The sequence below is a fragment of the Zonotrichia leucophrys genome, chromosome Z (assembly GCF_028769735.1).
Source record: "Zonotrichia leucophrys gambelii isolate GWCS_2022_RI chromosome Z, RI_Zleu_2.0, whole genome shotgun sequence".
Taxonomy (NCBI): Eukaryota; Metazoa; Chordata; class Aves; order Passeriformes; family Passerellidae; genus Zonotrichia; species Zonotrichia leucophrys.
In genome coordinates, this window is record NC_088200.1 from 22,476,839 (window position 1) to 22,489,125 (window position 12,287).

General features: G+C 39.4%; 1 protein-coding gene across 1 annotated transcript in view; it reads right to left on the bottom strand.

The window, feature by feature from the left end:
- The window catches only part of RORB (RAR related orphan receptor B), a 138,920-nt gene that overhangs the window by 19,209 nt on the left and 107,424 nt on the right, over positions 1-12,287 (bottom strand). The gene's annotated exons all lie outside the window — the stretch shown is intronic.

Here is a 12,287-nt window from a genome sequence, read left to right on the forward strand (position 1 = left end):
GAATAAAAAACAGCTTGCATGAAACAGTGAACAGTGATCTGCAACAGCAAAATGTTGAAAACAACGAAGGTGTTGGAGCATGCACATTTAAGAAAATTCATCTTTTCTTTTCAATGCTGCCTTTCTTATTTGTTTTTAATTTGGAAGTTGGTTATTGCAAAATGTTTCAGTATTCCACCCAAAGCCAAATGATCTTGATAAACAGTGGATCTACAGATGAAAATAACAATGACTTTTGTGAAACTATATAGAATCTTCATTCTGAAAGTGATTTAATATGTTTAAATAAATTTCACTAGGAGACCCTGTTTACCCAATTGCTTTTGTCTGCCCCAAACCTACTCAGTAACTGGTGGACTCTTCTAGCCTGGAGAAGAGAAGGAACACTGCTGTTGATTATGAACCCAGCAGGGTACCCCTTCAGGCTTTAGGGCCACAAACTCTGCATGAAGGCAGTATCTCCCCTCCTGCTGTGTGTAGGTGTTTGCTTTCTTTCCTAACTGTCCATTTCTTTCCAGTTCTACCACAGGAACTTACCTGCTGAACTCAGTGGTCAGCATGTTTCAGAGCTGTTTCAGTCTCTCAAATTGACTCAATGCTTGAACTTGCCATGAACATTTGCATTACATTGAACACTGCGTGACTCATAAAAGAAGAGTAAACAGGTCTCTTTTTTCTCAAGTTAACTTTAAGCTGGATCATTTTCTGATTGAATTTGATGAGCAAGAACATGGAAGACTGGTTTTAGCAAGGGATAAAAGCTAAAACTAGTATCCTGGGGTTTAGAAGGAGAAATGAAGGACGTAAATCTCACACACAACACTAAGCTACCTTAAAGTTGTCCTGAAATTGCAGCCTTAGAAACTACTTCACAACATGGAATGCAGGATACAAGCAGAAAAGAAAGCATTCAATGTTGCCCTGGAAACTCACTGAAACTATGAGTAAACTTCTTAGACAAGTATTTTAAAGCAAACCTTTACCCTTAAAGCCAATTGAGTGGATTAAAAAAACCTTCAGAAAAACTTCCAGCATGAGTTCATTAGCATTAGGAGTTGAAATGTTGTGATAAAACACATTACTGAAAACTGATGATTTCCTGTTTTGCAACTTTGGGTCCTACAGATCTAATGAAACTCACTGCTTCAGCCTGGAAACTTTGCTTAAGCCAAACAAAGGAACAAAGTTGAAGCCACAGAAGTGAGCTGAAGCACCTGCAGTAGAACCAGCATTGCACAGAAAACATTTGTCAAGAAAGAGAAAACGACATTGAAAATGCATTAGCCAAACCTGAGCATGGGAATTAGAAAGATCTAGGTATACCATCGCTCACTTGTTCAGATCCTCAACAGTTTGTGTAGAGTGTAGGGATCTGGAGCCTGGAGTTCCAAAATAAATCTGCCTCTTTGGCCTGAACTGACTGAACTTAGAAACACCAGCAAGAAGAGAAGCCAAAAAAAGAATGCAGAAGTGCATGTTCCCTGTAAACACTGCTGGAGGAGAGCTATTTGAAGGAGAGATGCCTGTGCTACTCACAGTTAATAAACTGAGACTCAGTAGAAAGGTGCTGAAGATAAAATGCTGTAGGTTTGCATAGGAAAAATAAAACCTGCTTAATTGAATTTGTGCAGGTGTCCTTTTACAAGTCAACACTATCTTTAGGTTTCCTAATGGAAGATTTGACTCCAGCCTATAGATAACTAAGAATGCATATTAACAGAGTGATCTACCCATTGTTTTTTTATAGAAGGTTAGATGGAAGTCTTAACCTTTGAGATGTTGCATTTTATAATCAAAAGGTGTTGCATTTTATAATAAAAATCTTGAAGATAAATGGGCATCTCTCTTACAATAAATGTCTCACATAATTCCATATTACTACGTAGACAGATTTCTAATCAGATAAAGTGACCTGATGTCAACATTCTGAAAACAGGACCTTTTGATTTCACTGACTTCAAAATTTATTCCATTAACAGTTCTACATGGCTGCAAAGCTCCTCAGCTCCTCTCCTTTTCCTAGCATTTATGTATTTACCTGAGGAATGAAGAGCTGAGAAGCTCTGCAGAGCTTTCTAGGGATGGCATGCTGTGTTTTACCCCATACATCTTTTCCTTACACACTTATGCTTATGCTGAGCTGACATTAAAACCCATTTAGATGTGCAAAGGCCTGGGGCAATCGCAGCAAGCAGCAGCTCTGACTGCTGACATCCAAAGAGGAATCAGGTGCAAGACAGACCTGAAACCCTTGTGCCGCAGGCTAGGCGAGGCTGAGTGCACGATGGAAAGGGTACATGGGCTCTCTGAGGAGAAGGGAACTGCTCATTCAGCATGGCAGCCTGCCTGCTTACACTCCCTGCTGGAGCCCCTGGAAGGAGCTTTATGCAAATATAGCCTACAGCTGGGTGGCAGAGCTGACATGATGTAAAAAGTAAAAGAAGAATACCCCTGTCTTGGCTTCTCAGATGGTCCAGGAACAGAAGATCCAACACAGGCAGAGCAAAGAATGTCACTCTTAATGAGTTCCACACACCATAGCATTTGTTTTTGCCCGACATTTTCAGATTTTAGCATCATTTTGCTAATAAAGTTGGAGTCAGTGCACATCTTGGCAAATCCCAAGGAGAATGACATTCCTAAACCACTGGCAACAATATAAATGACATCTGATGTAAATAAACATGTCCTATCACAGGTACAGTCCTGTACCCAAAATATATGAATTTCTGGGAGACCTGGCAGCTGTGAAATAAGCTGACCACCAAGTTCAACAGGTTAGTTCTCTAATAGAACTAGAAAAAATGGACAATGGGGAAAACAGGACAATATCTACCCACAACAGGAAGAGAGATACTGCCCTGATGCAGAGGTCCAAAGCCTATGGAGGTACCCAGCAGGGGTGATAATCTAATAAATAGCTATGTTGTCCAGGGTAGAGGAGTCCACTGCAATTACTTCACATACCAAGTCTTGACTTTCAGTAGATTTTGTTTTCAAAAATCTTGGGCCATGGATTTCAAGGGTCCCCTATCACTGGGTAACTGCATGTACACAACTAGAAAACACAACTAGTTTGGATGAACTCCAGGAACTACAAAAGACAACTCTGTTCTTGAGACTTCAATGTGAACTGCATTTCTACTTGAAATATTGTCAGTTCCCATTTTACATAAGTTACAGCAGGTTTGCTATATGAAAGGGAAGCAAAAGAGATTATTCTGGCCACACGGGTGTGAGAATCAAAGTCTGCAACATCTTATTTTCTAAGGACCAACTGCTCCAACTATTGAGTGAAAATTAGTATTTCTAATGGAAAGAATCCCTGAGCCAGGACGACAGTAGACCACCAGCCTGTAAATGGCAGGATTTGTAAAGCTTATCTATCTGCCACACAGGTAAACACAAAAGTGGACTAGGTGCTTTACTCCTCTCCGTTTGTCCACATACTGGCTTTATTACATTGGGGCTAAATCTCCTATCTGGACCACTTGATACATGAAAATCACAGCATATCCTAGCAGATCTACTCTGGCTGGGGAGCACGGTCCACAGAAAATAATGTTCCCAGTATCCAAACTCTGGTATACACTGGGATGGGAAGCATTTGTATTAGGCAGCTTCATTCTATATCTTAGGTTTTCTTAGTATTGGTAAATTGACATTTTTTTTTTGAAAAGCAAACACTTTTTCTAAAAATGCTCTGCTTCATTGAAAAAAAAAATCTAGAAAGAAGTATTTGCTTCCAGAGAGATAAATCAGAAACAACATACTCAATCAAGGAAATTGCCAATAATTGTAACCAACAGTTGCAAAAACCAGAAACACTCAAACAAAATTCATCATGGGGTGTCCACTTACATTTCATTACTGTCCTGCACGTCTCTGACTGGTTTTCTAAAATGGCCCACTACCCTAGCTGTACAGCTTCATCTGTTCTTAGAGGACAAGGAAATCCAGATGGTTTTTTTGGCATGGCTAGAGAGCAGACACCTGAGATGTCAGGCTGGTCCCACTCCACGCAGCACAGGGCATGCTGCCCTTCCTGTAGCAGGGTCTGGTGAGGCCTTGAGAGGTGCCAGACCAATGGGTAGGTTATTTAATTGGAATTTACAATGCAGCATGTAAAAATATAGAAAAGTTCAATGTATAGTAAGAGATGTCCAGGAAAAACTGAAAATTGTACATCATGAAGCTGAAGAGGACCACAAGAGATCCATGCTGTTTCAGGAAAAGAATGGTTTTTACATTTGTCCTGGCCTACCTAAAACAGAAGACAGAATCAAGAGACGATTCTGTGAGGATTGCCCAGTGAAGTGAGCTATGCAGAGAAGTTAGTGCAACAAACCTGGATGCCTTCAGATGCATCAAACATCACCTGCCCCTCCCCTGGGCCCTTCTGTCCCTGGCGTTGGGGTGGGTAACATCCCCGGTCCCTGGCCAGGTCACAGGCACCATGTGAGTGTGCGAGGGACTGCTCTGCTCAGTGTCACTGGTCACCAGCCACCGGGGCTGAACATGGGACTCGGCTCTGGCGTCCTCCTCTCCCTAAAGCTCTCTGTCTCCTTTGCCTGCTGAGTAGTCACTTCTCCAAAACTTGCAGGAGCTAAGTGTCTGAGACTGCTGCTTCACTTCAGTGGTGCTGGGGAGTAGCTAAAGAATCATTGCACAGCCCTGACAGAAGGACCGGGGAGGCAGAGAGACTGCAAAAGCCCTATTTCACCAACAAAATAGGCCAAAAGCATATGCTGCAAGAGAAGAACAACAGCACATAAACTTGGGACTTTCTGTTTCCAGTTCTGTTTGCTCTGGCAGGCTTCGCCCCGCCCCAGCCCCCTCTTTTTTATTTTTCTCCTGCTGTAGTTTCCTATTTTGGATTTCAGGAGTTATCTCACAAAAGGCACTCTCCAAAGACTACCAATTGCTCAAACATTATTGGTAGAGTAGGAATTGCTTAAATACAAGTACATACAGAAAACTGAACACTGCAACCTAGACAGCAATCAAAATCGGCATACCACAGAGCCACGGGGGTCTACCATCAGCTGATAAATCAGTACTGCGTTTTTCAGGCACTTGCAATATTCAGAGATCTCCAACTACAATAGTGCAGAAAAACTCCAACTTGAGGTCAAGCACAATGCTGGTGGGGATGGATGTAATCCATGGAGTGCACACAACATTCACCAGCTGTGAATTTTGCCTGCTAAGTGGAACTCATCTACAGCAGCATTTGTTTCCTACAGGCTCCTTAGTTCTTTTATTTGTCTCTCTTTTCTCAGGAGACACTCTAATTTTTCTCAGCATTCCCTTCTTTTGCACAGGGAACTGAAAAACTATGAAGTGTGCCTTCTAAAACACTGATAATCTTCTTCAATTAAAATGAATAATGAATCTTTAATTTGCCACTTACCCGTAGGATCTAGTTGGGTAGCTAAGAGCTTATCTCAGCTTACATCCTAAGCTGAGCTCTTGCAGGGATCCACTTCGAATTAATGCTGCAGTAACATCACAGCTTTGGCTGGCTGCTGTAAGCATACATAACAAAACTCCAGCCAGGCACTCTAAATAAAATCTCTGTTCTAGGACCTAAAAACTTGCCAAGATAGCATCGGATCAACACTTTTTTGTATGCCAATTCAAGGGTATTATGACTAAAAAAATTAAAATTTTTGAAAACTGAATCATTGAATTCAGACTATTCTTAAATTCTTTGACAGTTGTAGACACAGTGGCACAGCTAATAAAGTAAAAATACCTCTGTGTTTGCTGTCAAACATGAATAATAGGTCTCATTTTTTTTACAAGAACTAGACAAAAAGTTTGATTTTTTTTTTTCTCAGAAAAACAGGAACATTTTTTTCCTGAAAGTGGTTGCAAAAAGCTCATTCCAGGTTTCATCTGTCTGTGGCATTCTCAATGCCATAATGCAAGAAAGTATTTCCCTCTAAAAAACAACCTACTTTCATAACCTCTATTTGCTTAATAAATTTGCAGCACTACACAATATGCAGCCTAGGAAGATAGTATGAAACATAAAAACACTCATATGAGACTAGAAGTGCTAGAATTTAGTTCAGGAATAACCTTTACTTTAAGTTACTGAATGTTTAACGTCACAAATGGAGTCCACAAAGAGTAAAAGCTATGTGTGTGAATTCTCTATTTTGTCTCTCTCCTTCAAAGTAAATCAGTGCTTCGTTTGCCTTTCTAAAAATGCTAATAAATTAACAGAAATGACAATACAATGGAATGAAGTCCTTATCTTCAGGAAACTAGAGGATGGACCCAGAATTCCGTTAGATCCTAGAGGATTTTTATAAATGCTTAATGGTCTCTAGTTAGTAATAATTCTCCTGGGACTCAGTCAATTTAGCAAAAATTAGAAGACATTTGACTGGCAGCAAAAGCACTAGCCAAGGAAATAGCTGGAGTTCAAATGAACTCTAAAGCCACCATATAATTACCACAAATGTATTGAGATGAGCAGTTTCTTAGCTTCTTCTAGCATAGGTTGCACAAATAAACCCTTATATTAAAATGAGACTTTTCTGAAACAAGAAAGCGGTTTTATTTTTTACAATAAAGCATGCATTACCTGAAGTAGACATTGTTCTCTATTAAACTGAGAAATATATATGTAATAATTAGAATATTACTGCTTTTAAAGCATGTTTGTGAGGGTTTGCTCTGTCATAGTCTGCAAAAAGCTGAGAGAGGTTAATATATCTTTTAGCAGTTGTTTTACTGTCACAGTCCTCAAATTACCTTTCTATAAAGATTTTAAGCAATCTGTCTACTGAAACATGTTAAAAAGTAATGGCAAAACATTCTACAATGGCTCTATTTTCTGGTAGTGTGGAAATGAGTTGGATCAAGGTGATGTTAGTGTTTAGTGTCAGAAAGTGGAATAACTTGGTTATCATACACAATGACAGAATCATCACTGATCAAAAAAAAGGCCATCCATGCAGTCAAAAAGGAACACAAAACAGGGCTCCACACCTTAATATCCTGTATTAACTATTCCCATTCACTTGTGACTTTCATTCCTCGGAGATTACTGCACTATAAAATCTGCATTCTGATAATCAGTTTCAGCATTTGTCTCTGAGCCCTGTGTTTTTTCATATTGAATTTTTCCACTGTGCACATCTATGTTTCTTTCTTGTGCATTTCACTCAAATTCTTTCTCATATCTTTTCACTCTTGTATAAAGGAATTGTTGTTGTTCTGTGAAATAAAGCATCAAAAGCTGAATGGACTGAAAGACACCAGTACCTACAAAGCCAGAAACAGCATCACAAAACACAAACCAAGCAGATTACCTTATTCTCACGAATAAAGTAGGAAGCAGTGAAGTGCATGAAGTGAGTGATGAAAGATAGCACACAGAAAGTTTGCCTTGGAAAGGCAAACTTAGGATGCTGCATGTATACTGGGAAAGAAAAAAGTTGTAAACCCAAACTTCTGATACCTTCCTTGTGCCTTAGGATTAAGGAATGATCAACCAGTGCCGTTCAGGACGACAAAGAAATATAACAGGGACTCCAGGTTAAACTCTCAAGGTAATAATTACCTTGTAATTATTGGGGCTGACTGCCCATAAACATCAGACAAAAACACTGGTGGGAAAGTCGACACTAAATCCATGAAGGGATTACACGGAGGAGGATGGAAACAACAAGCAGCCACTATTTCAAACCACAGCAATTCTGGCAGATAGTGTGCCACTTCCATATACTACAGGGACTCCTAGAGCATCACTGCCTTGACCCCTCGATTCTCATCTGCAGTTCCCCTCTTTGTGGGCTGTGTGTGAGTCACAACCCCAGAAGGCAACACACTTCTCTCACACATCCCAGCCCCTCTGAGCTATGGCACCTGCTCCAGTCTTCTTTTTTTGAGCATTACTTGCAGAAAGCCGTCTCCTCTGCTATTGACATTGCTGGTCCAAAGCATATGACAGGGAACCAGCCACAAGCCTGGTCTTACAACTGGCAGCAGCAGCAGCATGCCTCAGTACTTACCACACCATTGGATCTACACTGATCTTCCTGTGAGATTTGTAATTCAACATTCACAGCACAATGGTATTCCTGAATAGATTGCCATGATATATGGTAATATATGGGATATATTATATTGTATTTTACATATTTTGACTGCTACAAATGGTTGATTTCTAACAGCTTTTTTTGGACGCTCAGTAGAATGAAGATATTTTGCCAAGTTTGGTAATGGAAGAAAATATTCTCGTCTTTGGAGAAAAGGAGCAATTTTATATACTTTAAAGAATTAGCAATTTGACCTCTTTAAAGAACCATATTATGACGTTTAAAAAATGTAGTCTATAGATAAGGTTGTTTTTAATACCATTCAATGCATATTTTTAGCTCATTTGTAAAACAAGCTGAAGTTCTAAGTGAGCTGAAAGGGATATAGAATTGAAATGTGAACATACTCTGAGTGTCATCTTTAAATAGGTAACAATGGTAAGACAGTGCCCTGGTGGCATGTGCGTAAAATGCACATGTTGCATTTTTAAATGCTCACTAGATGGCAACATTGCTTCTCTTAAATACAGCTGCCATGGTGTAGACAGCAGCCCTGTAAAATTCTGACTGTCACCTTGGTAGAAGGAATATTAAACCATGGCTTGGAAAAAGAAGTGGAGAACATTACACAGGACTAAAAAACATAATTTTTGTTTCACTGTGGGGTGGGTGGTGGCTTTGTAAAGGGAACATAAACATAGATGCTACTGTCACCTTAGGTATGGGCTTTAATTGGTGAGCTCGCCGCATTTTGAATGTGGTTTGGAGTGTCCCTTGAAATAGCATCTAATTGACCAATACATGTTCAGTAATGTTAACACTTGATCTGGCACAGGGAACAAACCTTGGCGATAAAGATGTTAAGGAATGAGAAATGCTTATCTCATGGAGAAGTGCTTTCAAAACCAAAGCACAGTGGACTTTTTAAGATATCAGTCTGATGCTGATATGCATTTATATATTGCACATCCAACATTAAGTCTTGTGGACATTCATGAAGAGTATAGATATAGAGGAATAAACTAAATTCTTGTTAAGTTAGTGAGGAGATGGCTGAAAGAGAAAGGTGTGGGACTGGCTTTCAAATAGATCTTCAGCAGAGGACTTCAGAATGTTTACAGGTAAAGACCTCCCTTCTTTAGGAGAGAGAGTGAAATAACTCCCGCTTGTACAATATTGCAGCAATGGAAATTAAATAACTTCACAGACTGTAAAACTGTTCACTGTGGTCTTGGGATGAATGTATTAATACAGCTAAATTACAACTAAATTACAAATGCACAGAATGTAATTTGTGGTTACCAAGAGGACTTTTTTTTTAAACTATCCTGAGCAAGTTGAAAAAAAAAAATTAAGGTTTTCCTTTACTATCACTTTTCTGATAGTCCATGTGTGCAGGTCAGAAGAGCTGTGCCTTACAATATAAGGCAGGTGATGCCTCCTCCAATCCACATCAGGCATATGTCCTAGGGAGTTATTGCCCACCCTAAGATACACATAGCAGGGCAGGCTTGGAAGGATTGGGGAAAGGGAAGGTTCACCAGCTTTACTTTAATTTTATTAGAAATGTAATCTCTCCAAGCCACTGGGTACAAACAGGCCTGAATTTGAAGAAATGTCATGTAAATGCATGTAAACAATACTTTCATCTACAATTATAGAGGCTGGGCTGTGTTATCTCCTGTACACTCCAGAGGTGCCTTACTGACTACCTACACATACACAGCTACAGGGCACTCTTAAGTTTGGCTTGCAGTGAATGCTTAACCAATCTGTTTTCTCCATAACAGTTGGCTAATCATTTCATCTTGTCCTTAAGAAATCACAGGGTGGCAATCTCAACTGCAGTTAAAGCACGGAAGCCTTTCCATTAACTTTTACAGACCAAGATAGGAGGCATATATTTAGGGAGGATAATGCAATATGCAGCTCAGTGGCAGATAATATTATGCACATACATTTAAACAAGATAGTCTTTTAATTTCACCAAGTCTAAAAATAGGCCTTTAATGCCTCATAATTTAAAACCACACTTGGGAGAAAGCATTGACACCAGGAACTGGAGCTCCCTTCTCACTTCAGAATTTCCCACCCACCAGCTGACCTCTGTGATTTGCTGTGTGAGGAGAAAGTCATTCTGCAAATGACCAAATTCTTGCTTTTGACATCGCAAGCGGATTTCACCTCATGGTTGGAGCTCCCACTGCATCATTTCTGCCTCCCCAGATGTGTAGATGGTACACATGGAGAAAGAGGATGATGTTGCCAAGTCCTTGGCAGTATGAGTCCTTGGGATGTGGGCATCTCCCACGCTGATGAAACACACCTGGATCATGCCACCCATGAACAGGACAGGCAGTGACAGAGCCTGCCAACTCATCTAGTCACTGCCAGATGGCCACCTCACCTATTTTGTGTTCTGCCCACCCAAATCTGTATCAAGTGTCCAACAAGGTCCAGATGCTTTGAGTTAAGGAAAAAAAATACATCCCTTTAAAGAAAAGGGATCTGAACTGGAAATGCACTTGATGACAAGTTGAGGTTCTGCTCTCGTATGTGTACTTATGAGGTTTGGAGTGATATCTTTATGCTTTGAGGGATTTTTGTAACATAAGTGGAACATTGATGAGGGCTGTGCCTAATGGGGAACTACCTGATTTGGTACAACTTCTCTCCATCATAAGCTCTGGCAGTTACATGAGAAATTTGTGACTGTATCTGAAAATGCTTTTTGTTACACTTAACCCTCTCTTCCATAGGAGGCATTGCCTATCCTGCTTCTGGAGGATAGGCAATGGAGATCAGATAATGTGCAGTTGTATCTAGGCCTATGTAACTCATTTGGAGAAACATAATACCAAGTACGTGTGACAGAGCCCTATATAACTTTAATCTGTCAGCATGTCTTTCTCCTACACCTATTTGCTAGCACAGTAGATAGATACCAGTAAGCATGCAATGCAAGATAAGCGATATTTTCCTCGCCATTCCATTCTAATACTACATGTCAAAACAGTTGCTATGTAAAAATTTTGCATTTCAAAACTGTTAAGTTGAACAATTTCCATTTCCACTACAAAGTCTTCTGTAGATGAATGCATGTTCGTGAAAAAGAACACTTTCACATTCAAATTAAAGCATAGAACTGTTAAAGATCAAAGTAGCTCTAACCATTTAGATTACTTTTTGGTGGAACTAGAAAATTAACATGTGAGGAAGAGCATGTAAATGATGTGTAAATTATGTCATAGAGTATCTTAGAAAATATTATTTTTATAACTGAATGAAACTGACAGGGAAAGCAAGACTTGTGACTTGGATTTTACAGAAAACTTACTGTTGGATAGCAAGCCAAATATAAATACTAAAGTAATATATGCAATTGCAGCAAGTATTTTAGGTGCAGCAGGGATCCTTATTAGGATTTGTTTTGCAAGCATTTAACATTTTCATAGTAATCTGAAAGAGAAGGTTCATAGCAGGCTAATTAGGTTAGGGGACAATTCTAAACTGAAGCGAGTCACAAAGCATCAATGAAGACTGAGACATAATGTGACAGGATTGAAAGAATTAGGAAAATAAGAAAGAGAAAATGATACTCAGACTTGGAAATGTATAGTCAACTATATCTTAATTTTAAAATGCCCTACACAGGAGAGAAGTGAGTTTGAAACAAACAAAGCATTAACACCAAAGGAGTAAGTGAATTAGATTTTGGTTGACATGTAATCATAAACTGCATAAATTACTTTTGTTCTGAGTGCTTGTGAAGAAGTCTGCTCCTTGGTGAGCTTACAGAAACTTCCAGGAACTCAAGGATGAAAGAAGTTCCCACACATTCATTCGTGAAGGAAAAAAAATACAATAGTTGCACTCAAGATCAGGCAAGTGTCAGTGGAGATTGTGCTTACATACATAAATTTATTTGAAGACTGTAAGGACCAGAAAAAAGTTAGGACTGGAAATTTATGCCTGGTAGAAAATAATCAGTGCAGAAAAGAAGTATCATGATCTGGGATACTTAGTGTTTTGCTAGATCACCAGACATGTTGGTAAGAGGAAACTTCCATCAGCCACAAGGATCAATGCAGCATAGCTTTTCTATCTCCTATATATTCTCCATGATTTCATCTAACAGTTAAAAGCAGTAACGTCTATTTAGCATAAGTTGAGTTATTCCTAAATGTCACTGTAGTGAGATGCAATTCTGCAGTGAAATTTAAGCACACT